This window comes from Theropithecus gelada, chromosome 20, assembly GCF_003255815.1.
Source record: "Theropithecus gelada isolate Dixy chromosome 20, Tgel_1.0, whole genome shotgun sequence".
NCBI classification, from domain to species: domain Eukaryota; kingdom Metazoa; phylum Chordata; class Mammalia; order Primates; family Cercopithecidae; genus Theropithecus; species Theropithecus gelada.
Genome location: NC_037688.1, coordinates 72133515 through 72146513, shown reverse-complemented (window position 1 = coordinate 72146513; position 12999 = coordinate 72133515). Strand labels below are relative to the sequence as shown.

At 50.1% G+C, this 12999-nt stretch overlaps 1 protein-coding gene across 1 annotated transcript in view; it reads right to left on the bottom strand.

Annotated features, from left to right (window-relative positions):
* Positions 1-6826, bottom strand: part of EMP2 (epithelial membrane protein 2) — a 48698-nt gene extending 41872 nt beyond the window's left edge. Inside the window, exon 1 of the mRNA XM_025370767.1 lies at positions 6661-6826. The gene's annotated coding sequence lies outside the window, so the exon portion shown is untranslated. The remainder of the gene's footprint in view (positions 1-6660) is intronic.
* Positions 6827-12999: the final 6173 nt, after the last annotated feature.

Sequence of the window (12999 nt, the reverse complement as noted above, 5' to 3'; positions counted from 1 at the left end):
TGAGTGCATTATTATTGAAGTCGGTAATTCATGAAGATACTCCCTTGGTTACAGATAAGACTTGAGATAAGATTGTATCCTTTCAATCCAGTTCCTTCCCTCCCCTCCCATCAGAGACAACCACACAGACCTACTCAGAAGTCTCCTTCCACACATTGTTCCTCATATAAACATGTGAGGCCACAGAAAATACAACAAGAATTTCTATTTATGTTTATATGAATATTACATTTTCCCACATATACTTCTCCTGGTTGTTCTTTTTTTAAACTCAGTAATGCCATAAAGCACTTTCCGTATGGGTACAAGGGATAAACCTTGTTTTCTGTTTTTTTTTTTGAGACAGAATCTTACTCTGTCACCCAGGCTGGAGTGCAGTGGCACGATCTCAGCTCTCTGCCACCCCCATCTCCCAGGTTCAAGCCATTCTTGTGCCTCAGCCTCCCAAGTAGCTGGGATTACAGGCGCACACCACCACGCCCAACTAATTTTTGTATTTTTGGTAGAGATGGGTTTTCACTAGATTGACCAGGCTGATCCTGAATTCCTGAACTCAAGTGATCCGCCTGCCTTGGTCTCCCAAAGGGCTGGGATTAGAGGCGTGAGCTACCGCGCACGGCCCCTTGTTCTTTTTAACTGCTGTAAAACATTCTGCAAAATGGCTGATGGATATGTAAGTTGCTTCCACTTTTCCTTTTCTCTGTTTCTTACCTATCATTGGATATTCTATTCCAATAATGCTCCATAAGTATCCTCACGCCTACCTCCTTAGCCAGGTTCTTGGGGATGTGGAAGGGAAGCTGGCTCCACACTGTGGCCCCACTCATCCCGCCCTGCTCCATCTCCCTCCCTTCATGTACCCAGCACTGAAGACAAACCAGGCACCCACTTCTCCTCCAGCAGGGTCCCTGCTCACAATCTCTGCCTTTTCTTTTTAAACATTATACATTTTTTTTTTTAATTATACTTTTTTTTTTTTTCTGTCACCCAGGCTGGAGTGCAGTGGCGCAATCTCGGCTCACTGCAAGCTCTGTCTCCTGGGTTCACACCATTCTCCTGCCTCAGCCTCCTGCGTAGCTGGGACTACAGGTGCGTGCCACCATGCCTGGCTAATTTTTTTGTATTTTTAGTAGAGACAGGGTTTCACCGTGTTAGCCAGGATGGTCTCGAGCTCCTGACCTCATGATCCGCCCACCTTGACCTCCCAAACTGCTGGGATTGCAGGCGTGAGCCACCGCGCCCAGCCCATATATATATATATTTTTTTAATTTAAGAGATGGGTTTCACTCTGTCTCCCAGGCTGGAGTATGTGGAACAATCATAGCTCACTGCATCCTCAAAGTGTCAGCCTCAAAGCCCTGGGTTCAAGCAATCCTCCCGCCCCAGCCTCCCGAGTAGCTGGGAATATAGGTGTGCGCCACCAGATCCAGCTAACCTCTGCCTACTCTCTCACTGTTCCTTGTTGCCTGACCTTTCTGGAACCATCACTGCTTGGGGAATTTCAAATATCCTCCCAAGCCCATCTCCAACACTACGAGCTTGAGGAAACCTTTGCACACCACATATGGTGGGCTTCCCTGAAACCACATCTTATGGCCCTGCTCCTGGAGCTTGCATTCTTGGACTTGTCACCCCCAACGCTAGATGATAACCTCCTCTGAAGACAGGGAAATTTCCCATTGTATTGCCAAAGCCTGCAGCAGCTCATTGCACAGAGTTGCTTAATAATAACCCATCAAGATTAAAGTAAGGAAGCCAAGCTCTCCCTCAGCCTTCCTTTGCTTCAAGCAAACCACAAACAAATCAAGCCACTTCCATGTGCATCAATATATCATCTCCTCTGATCCTCAGACGACTGGCGAAGGTCATCAGAGGGGAATCATCACCCTCATTAAAAATGAAGGGACTCCCTTGGAAGTTAAGTGGCAGGTCTCGGTCTGAAGCTGAACATAGGGGCCTCTTTGCAAAAGAGGGGCTTGGTTTGGGAGCTCTCAGATAATCTTTCAGGATGAGTCGTGTTTCAAAAAAGTGTGACAAGTCCATCCCAGCCCCTCTTATAAAACCATGTCCCAAAAAGCAGGCACTCTAGTACTCAGATTTTTGCCAAATGCAAGGACCACTGTGCTTATTAACTAAATTCTTTGAGTATCTTAAACTGTTTTAAAGTTTACAGCATCAACTTTTGTTTCAACCTAAGCAGAAGTATCTGTGAAACCATGGGTTTGTGTGCTACTTACATTTTTTCCCCCAATACCAATCAAGAAGAAGACATAATTATTCTTTTCTGTGTTTATGCCATGGGACTTTGAGAATTATCTTGTGTGCCACCAGCGGTAACACGTTTTGGAAAACATTCATAAGATCAACAAAAAAACTTTGGGTCTTATTTATTCACTGCAAATTCTTTAAATTCATTGCATTTTGAGGAAAGACAGTTCAGAGAAGTTTGTGATCAGGTCGTCAGAAAGAGAAATCTTCAAAGCACACGACTTTGCTATTGGGAAAACCTTGCTTGATCTTAGACTATGAGACTACGAGCGGTCTGCACTGAGGGGCTTGGCTTGTCTGTCTTTACATCCTGCATGGTGATGGCTATTTTGCACCCTAGATTTCTCAGGACAATCCTGATGTCAGATATCACCCTGGTGACCCCTCCCTCAGCTCTGGACCCAGAGTTCCAGGAAGCTTCTAGAAGCTGATGTCATCTAGCCTGTCCCTAAAGAGCAGAAACTGATGTCTCTTCTTCATCCTCAGTCCCTTTTACATCAACAGAAGCCCAGCTTGCCAAGGAAGATGAGGGCCCCAGGAATTCAATTATTCACTTTAACAACTACTCATTAAGCACCGGAGATACTGCATGAACAAAACCAACAGTGTCTCTGCACAGGAAGGAGGGAGGGACTTATTCGGCCAGTTCTCCTCCAGCCTCCTTCCTCCCCATATCCTGCCCCAAGATGGGCCAGCATTCCCAGGGTTCAACAGCTTTGCCCGGGAACAACCCAGTGCTCAATGGGAAGTGACCTACTGCCTGAGCAGGGCTCTTGCTCACCATTGTCCCATCAGCATGGGAGCACGGAAATCCAGCATCCTGGACAGATGACACGTGCTATAAGGGTCCCAGGCCCTGGGGACCTGGGCCTGGAATCCCACCAAACTCCCCTCAGCTGTGACCTAGATCCAGTCCTGGGTCGGCTACCAAATTGCTGTGTGACCTGGGCAAGTCACTCCACCTCTCTGAGTGTCCCTAGCTGTCAGTGTCATCTTGGGACTTTCTAAGGTCCTTATGCCCTGAAATTCCCCAGTCTTAGCCCAGGGCTGTCCTGAATGCAGTGAGCGCTCACCCTTTCAGGCACCTGGAGGAGCATGAGTACCTCTGAAGCAAAGCAGGACGGGTGCCCTCCTCACCACCACCAGCCTCCGCCCAGGTGTCAGGTTACCAGCCCGGCACTCTCGCTGGGTGGCAGCTCTGCCTCTGATATTTTTAGACTCCCCCCTGGCCTGTCCCTAACAAGAGCCAGATGCATCCGATTCCTGCCACAGTGCTGCCGAAATTGCACTCTTTGGCTAACTTCTGCAGGGAGTCAGACTTCACCACTCCTGGGGTGAGAAAGGGAGACTCCTCTTCCTGCCACCACCACACCAATCCCCATTCCTTCCCTGCACATGCTGAGGCCACTGTCCAAGAGTCAGGCCTCCAGTCCTTTCTATGATGCCAACTGCCCTCTTCCTTCATTCCAGCTGCAGCTGCCAATCACCTGCCCTCCTGAGACATCCCGACACACACACACACACACCCTCCTCCTGCACAGGCATCCCGAGGCTGGCCTTTAACTCTCTCCTCTGGGAGAGCTCTGCCTCCTCAATCCCAGTGCCTGGGGCCCCATCCCACCTTTGGGTAAGTAATGTCACCTCTTCCCGTCTGGAACTCCCATGGCTGGAGAGACCCGCCGCATCCCCACTTTAGCCCCTGTAGCCCGTGTCAGAGTCCCCACTTGGCTACAGAGCTGGGAAGCAGCCAAATGTTCACACACACACACACACACACACACACACACACAATTATCTGACTCCCCGGCTCCCCGCAAAAGGAGAGTAGCTGGACTCCTGCTTCCCAAACAAACCTCGCCAAGCAGCCAGCAGTCCAGCGCCAGCCCATCTAGCCTGGAAAGACATTTATATACTTTCACCTCGACAGACTTCCCCTCCTGGTCCCGTGTGGCGCAGTTTACTATGACAAAGAAGTGGCCTTTGCTGTGCCCTCCACCGACCTAGAAGGCTGTACAGCAGAGGCGAGGGCAGGAGTGTTACTCTACGCCTAGGGTGAAAAATGGGCTGGTTGATCCTCCCTGTGAATTACCTGTTGCTGGAAAATGAGGTGTCTGTGCACACATGCATGTGGTTTTAGCTCCTACTATGAAGATATTATGTGAAAGGCAGAGGAAAGAAACTGAGGTGAAACATTCACTTCCGTTCCAGGAAGAAAGGATTTAAGTGCCATTACTGGGGTGGGGGTGGAGAAGCAGGCACGGGTTGCTAAATGGATGTGTTCCATAGCCACAATAAAATGCCACCAAGCCCTTTTAGCCCCTCATTAGCTAGACCCTAATTTGGGGTGGTGCCAGGCAGAGCGGGTGCACCCCCTCCTCCCGCCCGGGGTGGGGCAGTGTCAGCCCCAAGCCTCACCCTCCTCACAGGGACGTTTCCGCCTGGCCCTGCCCTCACCCACTCAGCTGGTCAACTCCGTGTTTCCAACACAAACACATTCTCTGGATTTCAGGCGCACCTCAATCTCTCCACTTGAGGAGCAGAGGAGGCTCCAAGCTATGTGGCCAGCCCTCTGCCTCCTACTCGACTCCCTGCTTCCCCACGGGATGGAGGTGGTGAGATCCAAAAATCCTCAGTGGGAAAACAGGTTCTGCACCTTCCTGCCACCTCCATGCCTCTCCCTGGGCTGTGGTCTTGGCATCTGCCAAGGCCCCCGTGGGCATCCACACCCTGTTTTTCCCAGAAGGGTCTCCCCTCATTCCCTGCAAACCAGGAGGGCATCTCCAGGCGGAAAGAAGGGAAAGGCTTGGGAGGCAGATGGAGGTTCAAGGTCTAGTTCTTTGCATTTACCAGCTCAGTGGCCTTGAGCAAACTGACTTAGATCTCTAGCCTGTTTCCCCACTTGCAACAGGAGAGTGTGCTGGAAACAGCTCAGGGGTGAGGCTCCCAGGGAGAAATGGAGATGAAGGGCGAGCACTAGCCAACTGCAAACCTCCAGCAGCCCAGGTCGCCATCCTTCTCCTTGTGTGACTCCTGGGAAACCAGGACCCCCTCCCTTCCTCGTCCTCTTTAAGCTTTCTTAACTGGAGGCCAAATTCCAGGAAGAGGTGCCCAGCAATAGTATGTCGCTTCTTGGATTTCTCTCTGATTCAGACTGGAGTGCAGAGGTGGCTAGAGGTGGCTTTAAAAAAAAAAATCTATGATAAAATATGCACAACATCATAACAATCATTTTAACCGATGGTAAGTATACAATTCAGTGGCATTAAATACGTTCACAATACTGTGTAACCATTGCCACTATGTATACCCAAAACTTTTTCATCCTCCCCAACAAAAACTCTGTCCCATTAAACAGTAACTCCCAGTTCTCAGGTACCCCCAGCCCCTGGCAACTACCATTCTACTTTCTGTCTCTAAAATGTGCCTATTCTAGGTGTCTCATAAAAGTGGAATCACGCTGTATTTGAACTGGAAGCTTCTTAAGTCCCTCTCCAAGCGCCTTACTTAGACACAGCTGAATTTTAAGATCAAGGTGCACACACACACACACACCCACACACACCCACCCAAAGCTTGGGAGGGGCAGTGCTCCCTTCCTCAAACCTGAAGCTGGCAGGGGTTGGACTCCGTGGCCTGGAGGGAGAGCTTTGCCCTGTGGTGTCTTCGGAGTCCCCATGTCCTGCCCCACACCTTCACCTAAAAGACCTCCCTGGAGCGTGCTCAGGTCTCTGGATTTGCTGAGCTCATAGAATCCACACCCCGAGCTGCAGCCTCCCCTCCCTCTGTAACCCATGGGTGTGGTCTCGCCTCTTTAAAGCCCCCCAAGCCCTACTAGAGTTGGCAGGGAGAGGTGTCATCCCAGCAGCGCCTTCGGGCTTCTCCACTGCTCCTGACCCCCCAAGAAGTCGCTTCTCGCCGCTCGGGGGCGCGACGGAGCAGCGATGGGAGCCGAGAGGGGTGCGCAGCCCAGGAGGACCCGCTGGCCCGGTCTGGCGCACCAGTCCTGCCCGTGCGGCGAGGCTGGGGACGCTGCTCGGGGGTCCCTCACGCGACCTGGGGATCTCCCTGGACTCCAAGAGCCCCGGGTATGAGTCCGGCGGGTCGAGAGGAGGCGCCCTGACTCCTCCCCAAACTTTTCCCGCCCGCTTCGGCTCAAAAGGCGTGGGAAGCTGTCCCGGGGTGGCGAAGTGGAATTCGGGGGCCCGAGCGAGCGTAGCGCAGACTGCAGGTCGGCGGCATGGGTGGCACCTCGGCCTTCCCGTTACTATCACCAATTCCGGGGGTTGCTCCCGGTCCAGTAAATGGAGGGGTCGCGTCCCTGCTGCCCCGGCGTACGCGATCCCGGGGCCCCCCCGATGTCGCCCCACGCCCTGGGCGCGCCCGCAACTCACCCGGCGCTGGCGGCTGCGCTGGCTGCTGGACCGACGGACCGGCAGGGGTGCGAGGCGAGGCCGCCGTGCTGTTTTGAAGCTCTGGGCCGGGACTGCGCGCCCTCCCTCCACCCTCTTGGCTGCGGGGCCCCTCCTTCCCAGTCCCGCCTCCCGGGCCGTGACGTCAGGAGCCGGGAGAGCCGAGTGGGAGGGGCCGCCGGCGAAGGGAGAGGGCCCTGGAGGGAGGCCGAGCCCTGGAGCGTCCTGGCGCCCCCCGGTCCCCGCCCGCCTCCCTGCGGCTCTGTGGCCAAGTTTGGGGCGGAGCCGGTGGCACGGGCCCGGGGGAAGAGGGAGAAAGGGAGGCTCCCGGGAGCAAGGGGCTTGCCTTCTCTGCAGGTTTCCACATCCCTCTCGTTCTCTTTCCTCTCCTCTTCCCCCCTTTTCTTCCTCTTCCCTAAGGAGTTTTGGAATCCGGGCTCCCTGCTCTAGTACTCCTTCTCTGACCTTTTATGAACTTCCTGAGCTCGTCCATAATCTCCCCTGCCTCAGTTTCCTCTTCTGGAAATGGGAGTGATTATAGGTCTGAAGGTGATAATACGTCCACAGTGCTTGGCTCATGGTACCTGTTCCATAGACGTCAGCCATTGTTATTTTTATCGTCTCACCTGGAGTCCTGGCCTTGGTGTGACATGCCCAGCAACCAGTCTTTAGACTCTTCCAGGACCCCCCCCCCCGTTCACTACCCTCACCAATACACACACACACACATACTCACATGCACACAAACCACTCCCCACAGCCTTTCAACCCACAGTCCTGGAAGTCAGTGTCCCTGGAAATGACATCAAAGGAACTACCTTTCTTTCCAGCCTCAGTTTCCCCATCTGGAGACTGGGAGGGCTGATCTACTCTAGGGGCTCTTGGGAGGACAGGGGAGGAGACCAGAGGCGCCTGAGCCCCATCATGTGTGTGGAAGGAGGGAGTGGGAGTCAGTGTATTTTTACAAATTGAAGAAATTCCAAAACAGGGTCACAACATGTAACAGTATATTTAAAAACTTTTAATGTAACAAGTTCATGTTACTTGCACATACCCCAGAATACAAGGCAATTGACTTGTGCCACTGACAAGAGAATGAGAAACCCTTTTAAGAAATGTTAATTTATTGTGCAATCGTGTGCTCTGGTTGGACTCCATGTTTATATTTTCTGTTGAGCATCTTTTTTTAATGCTGCTGCGGAGCTCTGTCACGAGAGGGCCTTGCTGGGTCTAAATCAGAGATCCTTGGGGGATTTGAGATCCCCTCTAAAGGGCCATCCCCTCCCCCAGGCCTTGAGCTTCTCAAGTTGGCCTAGGGTCTGGCCTGCCAAATCTCCTTTAATTCTATTGTTAACCAAACTCTCATCCCCCAAGATAATTGTGTGTGTATAATTGTGTGTGTGTGTGTGTGTGTGTGTGTGTGGAGCTGGAGAGGGGACAGGAAGGCACTAATAGGAACTGAGTCCTCTTCCTCCATAAAAGGGGAGGAGAGTGAGGTCTGGTTGCTATAGAGGAGGGCCAGGCAGGGCCCACCTACCTGCCTGTGGCCATGTGGAGGACAGAGAAAACCCCAAAGTCTCCCAGAATGGAAAGGGCAGGTAGGGGACAGAGCAGGCAGGTTTCTGCATTTGCTGAGGGCTTAGTGTGTGCCGGTTACTTTACAAACATAATCTTCAATAGAACATGGCAGCCCTGCAAAACAAGTTGCCCTCATTTTATCCGTGAAGAAACTAAGGCTCAGAGAAGCTACACCAGTAACTTACCCAAAGGTTCTATGCAATTGATAACGTTTGGATTTGAACCCAGACTTACTGCAGCAAACCCCATTCTCCTCTTTCCACCCTATCACTATTTACCAAATGCTAACCACACTCAAGCTCTAATTTTTGCCATGTCCACCTTCCACCTGAACTAGTATTCACTTGCTTTCTTTAAATTAACTCCGTTTATTTTGTTTATTTGAAAAGAAAGCCCTATATTGCCATGGTAAACAGGAAACCAGGGCCATCTGCCAAAAATAGAAGACAAACTTATGAATATAAACACTATTGAAATAAAACAGTGTTAGTGAATTGTAGCCAGATACTGTTGCCTGAAAGAGTCCGTGAGTCTGAGGTTTAGGGTCTATTAAAAAGGGAGCCAGGTGTGGTGGTGCTTAGTGGTAATCCCAGCTGCTTGGGAGGCTGAGGTTGGAGGATTGCTCGAGCCTAAGAGTTCCGAGGCAGCCTAGGCAACATAGCAAGACCCTGTCTCTTAAAAAAAACAGTGGGAGTGATCAGCAAGATGTTAAAAGCATGCTAACACAGAGAAGTCTTTTTCCTGTTATCAGAACTATTGCAAGATCATTGGAAAAGAGTGTCATGTTCTCACTCTGATTCAGAGCCAGGAGATGCCTCCTCCCTGTACTATCTCCCAAGCCACCAGCTGATAGGGTGTGTCCCAACAGGAAAGAACCTGTCCAGACCCCCAAGATCCCTCTCCAAGACCCAGAGAAAAAAACGGGCCAATTGTTCCTCTCTCTTATTTCTAAACCCTCTCCAGAGCCCAACCTGTCTGTCCCATTCACCTGCTACTTGCTATTCTTTGTTTTCTGTCTTTAAATATACTCCTGTCCCTCTAGGAAGATGGGAGACAGAAACCTGCCCCATACCTGCTTGTATTCCTGCTTCTGGTGTTTCGATAATGAACTTGGTGTGGGGAAAAGTAAGAGTGTGTTTGATTGAGTTCTGGTCCCAGTCCTTCAGCCCCTTATAGTAGTAGTATACATCCCGACTCTAGCCATAGCCTCATGGTGGAAGGAGTATATTCCTCAACTTGATCTTGAGCTTGGCCATGTGACTTGCTTTGCCCAGTGAGATATTACCAAAGATGACACACACAAAGAATGGAAGGGTGCCTGGGTGGTAGGATTTGCCCTCTCTCTCTTTTGCCATTTCCATGAGCATGGTATTCCTCTGGTAGCTTAGTGGTCCCAGAAAATGAAAGACATGTGGAGTAGAGCTACCCTAAAGGACCTACAGAACTTCTGTCAGTGACACAGAGCTACTCCAGCCAAACCACAGACATGTAAATGAGAAATGCATGCTAATTGTTGCATGCCACTGCGGTTCATTGTTGTTTGTTTCACAGCACTATCTGGTCTATATGGAGAGAGAGAAAGAACTGTAAGGAAGGTATTTGAAGGTATTGAAAGTCACCGAGGATGGGGGCTCGGTTCAGGGTGGGATAGAAGATCATCGATTATGCAGTGATCTCTCTTGTGTCTTTTCTGGCTTGAACATTTTAGGGTTCTGCAGTCTCTTGTAACTGGATCCTGTTCACTCTTTCTTGTTCTTAGAAGGAGTGCCCAGGCCTGGGTGCAAATCTGATCCCCAACCTCAAGAAAGTCAAACAGAACTCAATGTTGTAGCAGCACAGGTCATGGAGAAGACAACGTGGAGTCTTGTTAAGAAGGATGAAGATTTTTTTCAAATAGCCACAAACGCCTGATGGGAATAGATTGAATATGAATGTGATTCAACCATCATAACCCACTTTTGGTTGGTGGGTTAGCTGAATCTTAACAGATGCCAGGGGTTTTACTAACTTCCATTCAGTGACTGTTTCAGCTGAAAACAAACTGGTGCATAGGCTGCTAAGATGACTCCCATGCCCCTGCCTCCTGGTATTCATGCCTTTGTGTAATTTTCTCCCCTTGAGAGTAGGCTGGACCTAATGACTTGCTTCTTTTTTTTTTTTTTTTTTTGAGATAGAGTCTCGCTCTCTCGCCCAGGCTAGAGTACAATGGCACAGTCTCGGCTCACTGAAATCTCAGCCTCCTGGGTTCAAGCAATTCTCCTGCCTCAGCCTCCCGAGTAGCTGGGATTACAGGTGCCTGCCACCATGCCTGGCTAATTTTTGTATTTTTAGTAGACATGGGGTTTTACCACGTTGGCCGGGCTGGTCTCAAACTCCTGACCTCAGGTGATCCACCCAACTCAGCCTCCCAAAGTGCTGGGATTACAGGCGTGAGCCACCATGTCCGGCCACAAAGGCACTTCTAAGTGTGGCTCAGCTGGCTGCCATCTTGGTGTGAGACAGATGGTTAGGTAGCCCCCAAGTCCTTACTGTATGAAGAGTCAGGAAATCGGAATTCCTTGAGTGGGATCTGAGAAACATGCTTTCTTGAGGCCATTTCCTCCCTGTCGCCCACCTCCACAGACTGGGTTGGGGGAAGGATGGAGATAATGATTTCAAGCCTTAGTATCGTCTGACTTAAAGCCCAGAGCTCCGGGTCTCATAGCTTCTCCCCATGAGTCAGAGGGTAGAGCCATACGTTTTGAGTCTGACCTTTCCTGCTTCCTTTTGTCTCTGATTTCTGTCACAGAAATACCTACAAACTGCTGTCATAAAACATCCTGCAAATGCAATAAGAATGAACAGTACAAATAGTGTCCATTTGACTTACGACAAAGAGGGTTTGACTAAGCACCAAAGGCAACAACCACAGAATTTCCAAACTTCTGGAGGAACAGCCCCAAACCATGCTGTCTTAGGCTGTTTCATGTCTCCTAAAGCCATCACATGAAATGAATGCAAATGTCTGTGAGTAGAACAAAGGTAAGTGGCTGTGCCTGGGCTTTTCCCATTATAGAAACATCTGGCTGCTTGACTCTGCTTCTGTTTTCATTAGGAGGTTTGGCACCACAGGGATGGAGCCTCACAGCCCTCCCAGATTTGAATTTCCCTGAAATATGGTCAGAAAGGATAACAGGAAGCAGGGGGTGGGGGTTGTGCTCCACCACCAGAATCATCACTACCCAAACGTCTGGAACCCGGCGGCTCATGGGATGTTCTTGGCAAGTCGCAGAAGAAAGTCCCCAGGTGTCCCCAGAGTGGCAAGGAGGATGGAGGCCAGCTCTCTAGGCCTGTCTTCTGAAAAGAACAGTTTGGCACTGAAAAGTTCTGCAAAGAAGAAGAAAAAAAGATGTCTCTGTTGTTAATAATGTCCCAGGAGTGGGCTGTCATTTTTCCAGGATCTCAAGTACAGTCATAAAAGCGATCCTTCAGTCTATGAGAGCATCCTTCTTCTTTTCTTTTCTCTTTTCTTTTCTTCTTTTCTTTTCTCTCTTTTTTTTTTTTTTTTTTTTTGAGACGGAGTCTTGCTCTGTCGTCCAGGCTGGAGTGCAGTGGCGCCATCTCGGCTCACTGCAAGCTCCGCCTCCCGGGTTCATGCCATTCTCCTGCCTCAGCCTCCCCAGTAGCTGGGACTACAGGCGCCCACCACCATACCCAGCTAATTTTTTTTGTATTTTTAGTAGAGACAGGGTTTCACCATGTTAGCCAGGATGGTCTCGATCTCCTGACCTCGTGATCCGCCCATCTCGGCCTCCCAAAGTGCTGGGATTACAGGCGTGAGCCACCGCGCCCGGCCTTCTTTTCCTTTCCTTTCCCTTTCCCTTTCCCTTTCCATTTCCATTTCCTTTCCTTTCCTTTCACAGAATCCTGCTGGTTTGCCCAGGCTGGAGTGCAGTGGCATGATCGTGGGTCACTGCAACCTCCACCTCCCAGGTTCAAGCAATTCTTGTGCCTCAGTCTCCAGAGTAGCTGGGATTACAGGCACCCACCACCACACCCACCTAATTTTTACATTTTTGTTAGAGACGGGGTTTCACTATGTTGTTCAGGCTGGTCTTGAACTCCTGAGCTCAGGCAATCCCCACACCTCGGCCTCTCAAAGTGCTAGGATTACATGCGTGAGCCACTGCACCATCCTTGTACTTTTCTAAATATATTTTTTTAATTTTACAAAAAATTTCTTTCCCTTCTGCCAAATTTTTTCCAATTACTCAATGTATACATATTTTGAATCTCCCGTGTGCCAGACATTATTGGAGACATTGGGAATACAGCAATGAGTGAACCAACTTGTCCCCAAAACCCCCTGATCTCATGGAACTCACTAACCAACCCTGGTCAGTTCTGCTCATTATCCTTCTTCATACTGATATGTGTTTTTTCCAAGATTGCTGGGTATCTTTTTGTGAGGTGTCTCTTAGGCTATAAAACCATGGAAATATCTTCCTAATCCGAGTGACCTCAGTTGCCTACCCGCCCTGCAGGCAACTTCAGCCTTAGGACTCTGGCCAGACTCTCGCATCCTTATGAATCTTTGGATCTGGGGAAGTAAGGATGCCTTCCATTTCTACCCTACTGCCCCATGCATGGTCTAACAGTTCAAAATTCAAAGAATGACGTGGCGGGAGGAGGCCTAGGAATTCCTCCCCATTCTCTCCTCCTGGCAGCAAGGTATGTAAACTATTCTGGATGAATGAGATTCTT